Source organism: Arachis stenosperma, chromosome 2, assembly GCF_014773155.1.
Source record: "Arachis stenosperma cultivar V10309 chromosome 2, arast.V10309.gnm1.PFL2, whole genome shotgun sequence".
In the NCBI taxonomy this organism is placed as follows: domain Eukaryota; kingdom Viridiplantae; phylum Streptophyta; class Magnoliopsida; order Fabales; family Fabaceae; genus Arachis; species Arachis stenosperma.
The window spans coordinates 40,621,032-40,625,258 of NC_080378.1; the positions used below are offsets into that span (position 1 = coordinate 40,621,032).

Sequence of the window (4,227 nt, forward strand, 5' to 3'; positions counted from 1 at the left end):
ATGCAATTACTATTGTTCTTCTATTCAATTCCGCTTGTTCTTTGTCCAAGATATCACTTGTTCTTCAACTTGATGAATGTGATGATCCGTGACACTCATCATCATTCTCACCTATGAACAAGGTGACTGACAACCATTCTTGTTCTACAAGCATTCGAGGCCCTAGTGTTTATCTCTTGGATTTCAGATTGCATGATGCATGGTTGATCGCCTGACAACCGAGTGCTCGCCTGACAAACGAGCCAGCCATTCCGTGAGATCAGAGTCTTCGTGGTATAGGCAAGAACTGATGGCGGCATTCAAGAGAATCCGGAAGGTCTAACCTTGTCTGTGGTATTCTGAGTAGGATTCAATGATTGAATGACTGTGACGTGCTTCAAACTCCGAAAGGTGGGGCGTTAGTGACAGACGCAAAAGAATCACTGGATTCTATTACGGCCGGACCGAGAACCGACAGATGATTAGCCTATGCTGTGACAGAGCATCAGGGACGTATTTTCACTGAGAGGATGGGAGGTAGCCATTGACAACGGTGAAACCCTACACAAGCTTGCCATGGAAAGGAGTAAGAAGGATTGGATGAAGACAGTAGGAAAGCAGAGAGACGGAAGGGAAGGCATCTTCATACGCTTATCTGAAGCTCTCACCAATGATATGCATAAGTATCTCTATCTTTATCTTTATGCTTTATTCATCATCTATACCCATTTGAGTCTGCCTGACTGAGATTTACAAGGTGACCATAGCTTGCTTCATACCACCAATCTCCGTGGGATCGACCCTTACTCGCGTAAGGTTTATTACTTGGACGACCCAGTGCACTTGCTGGTTAGTTGTGCGAAGTTGTGTTTATGCCATGGTATTGAGCACCAAGTCTTTGGAGCCATTACTAGGGATTGTTTATGTTTTGAAAAGTATTGATCACAATTTCGTGCACCAAGTTTTTGGCGCCGTTGCCGGGGATTGTTCTTGTGTATGGACAACTGACGGTTCATCTTGTTGCTTAGATTAGGCATTTATTTTTTTTCAAAATTCTTGAAGATGAATTCTAGAGTTTCATGATGATTTGTTGAAATCTGGCTGGCTGTGAAGCCATGTCTAATTTCATTGGACCGAGGTTTCAACTTATCATCACAAGAGCTTGTTGATCTTGCTTTTGGAGCAGTGATCTGTTAAGGCTTGGCTGGCCTTTGGCCATGTCTAGTGTTTTGGACCGAAGCTTTCTTTGAAAGCTTGGCTGGCTGTGAAGCCATGTCTAATTCCTGGACCGGAGTCTTAGACTAGCATTGCACTGATTCCTGGAATTCTCATTAAGAATTTTGATATCTTTTTTCACTTAATTTTCGAAAATCACAAAAAAATCCACAAAAACCATAAAAACCAAAAATATTTGATGTTTCTTGTTTGAGTCTAGTGTCTCATCTTAAGTTTGGTGTCAATTGCATGCATTCATTCATGTGTCTTAAAGATCTTCAAGTAATTCTTGATGATTTCTTACTCTGATCTTTGAATTCTCTTGACTTGAGTGTTTATGTGTCTCATATGCATTCTTATTAGTGTCAGTAGTATACAAACTGCTAAGTTTGGTGTCTTGCATGCATTGTTATTTGATTTTAGTGCATTTTGATTATTCCTTATTATTAAAAATCCAAAAATATTTTCAATTTGTGTCTTTTCAAGTCAATAATACAGAGAATTGAAGATTCAGAACATACTGTAGAGGAATTATACAGAAAAAGCTGGGCGTTCAAAACGCCCAGTGAAGAAGGACAGACTGGCGTTTAAACGCCAGCCAGGGTACCTGGTTGGGCGTTTAACGCCCAAAAAGAGTACATTTTGGGCGTTAAACGCCAGAATGGATACCATTCTGGGCGTTTAACGCCAGGATGGCAAAGGGGGAAGATTTTGTTTTCAAAATCAAATTTTTTTTTAGTTTTCAAAGTTTTTCAAAATCAAATCTTTTTCAAATCATATCTTTTCAATCAAATGTTTTCAAAATCAATTTCCTTCCTTTTTCAAAGATACTTACTAACAATTAATGATTTGATTGAACATTTTTTGCCTTTTTTGTTGAGGAAGGTCTTATGTTTGAATCATATCTTTTCTTGTTAGGCAAGTCATTAATTTTTAAAAATCAAATCTTTTTTAAATTGTTTTCAAAATCAAATCTTTTTAAAATGTTTTTCAAATCATATCTTCTCAATCACATCTTTTTCAAAATAAGTTCTCAATCAAATCTTTTTAACTTCTAATTTCAAATCCTTTTTCAAAAATCACTTGATTTCTTTTCCACTTTTATTTTCGAAAATCAATTAGTGTTTTTCAAAAATGTTTTCAAAATATTCTAATTAATTTTTGAAAAATTACTTCCCTCCTTCTCACATCCTTCTATTTATGAAGTACCACTCCTTCTCAATGCACAATTCGAACCTTATCTAACTAAAGTTCGAATTCTTCTTCTCCTTCTTCTTTCTATTTCTCTTTTCCTCTGATACCTCAAGGAATCTCTATACTGTGACATAGAGGATTCCACATTTTCTTGTTCTCTTCTCTTTCATATGAGCAGAAGCAGAGACAAAGGCATTCTTGTTGAAGCTGACCCTGAACCCGAAAGGACCTTGAAGAGAAAGCTAAGAGAAGCCAAAGCACAACTCTCTTTAGAGGACCTGACCGAATTCTTCAAAGAAGAAGAAGACATGGCAGCCGAAAACAACAATAATGCAGACAATGCACGGAAGGTGCTGGATGACTTTACTGCACCCACTCCCGACTTCTATGGGAGAAGCATCTCTATCCCTGCCATTGGAGCAAACAACTTTGAGCTTAAACCTCAATTAGTTTCTCTAATGCAACAGAATTGCAAGTTCCATGGACTTCCAATGGAAGATCCTCATCAGTTCTTAGCTGAATTCTTGCAAATCTGTGACACAGTCAAGACTAATGGGGTAGACCCTGAGGTCTATAGACTGATGCTATTCCCTTTTGCTGTAAGAGACAGAGCTAGAATATGGTTGGACTCTCAACCTAAAGAAAGCCTGGACTCTTGGGAAAAGCTAGTCAATGCCTTCTTGGCAAAGTTCTTTCCACCTCAAAGATGGAGTAAACTTAGAGTGGAAGTCCAAACCTTCAGACAGAAGGATGGAGAATCCCTCTATGAAGCTTGGGAAAGATACAAACAATTGATCAGAAAATGTCCTTCTGACATGCTTTCTGAATGGAGCATCATAGGTATTTTCTATGAGGGTCTCTCTGAACTATCTAAGATGTCCTTGGATAGCTCTGCTGGAGGATCTCTTCATCTGAAGAAGACGCTTACAGAAGCTCAAGAGCTCATTGAAATGGTTGCAAATAACCAATTCATGTACACTTCTGAGAGAAATCCTGTGAACAATGGGACAAGTCAGAAGAAAGGAGTTCTTGAGATTGATACTCTGAATGCCATTCTGGCTCAGAATAAGATATTGACTCAACAAGTCAATTTGATTTCTCAAAGTCTGTCTGGAATGCAAAATGTACCAAGTAGTACTAAGGATGCTTCATCTGAGGAAGAAGCTTATGATCCTGAGAACCCTTCAATGGAAGAGGTGAATTACCTAGGAGAACCCTATGGTAACACCTATAATTCTTCATGGAGAAATCACCCAAATCTCTCATGGAAGAATCAAGAGAGACCTCAACAAGGTTTCAATAATAATGGTGGAAGAAACAGGTTTAACAATGGCAAACCTTTTCCATCATCTTCTCAGCAACAGACAGAGAATCCTAAGCAGAACCCCTCTGACTTAGCAACCATGGTCTCTGATCTAATTAAAACCACTCAAAGTTTCATGAATGAAACAAGGTCCTCCATTAGAAATTTGGAGGCACAAGTGGGACAGCTGAGCAAGAAAGTTACTGAACTCCCTCCAAGTACTCTCCCGAGCAACACAGAAGAAAATCCAAAAGGAGAGTGCAAAGCTATAAACATGGCCGAATTTGGAGAGGATGGAGAGGAAGTGGACGCCACTGAGGAAGGCTTCAATGGGCGTGCACTAACCTCCACTGAGTTCCCTAATGAGGAACCATGGAAATCTGAGACTCAAAATGAGACCATAGAAATTCCATTGGACTTACTTCTGCCTTTCATGAGCTCTGATGAGTATTCTTCCTCTGAAGAGGATGAGTATGTCACTGAAGAGCAAGTTGCTAAATACCTTGGAGCAATCATGAAGCTAAATGACAAGTTAT

General features: G+C 39.0%; 1 non-coding gene across 1 annotated transcript; it reads right to left on the bottom strand.

Moving 5' to 3' along the window:
* Positions 1-3,101: 3,101 nt before the first annotated feature.
* On the bottom strand, positions 3,102-3,209 carry LOC130964960 (small nucleolar RNA R71). Its single transcript, XR_009081022.1, has one exon. It is a non-coding gene; the product is annotated as a small nucleolar RNA R71 (small nucleolar RNA).
* Positions 3,210-4,227: the final 1,018 nt, after the last annotated feature.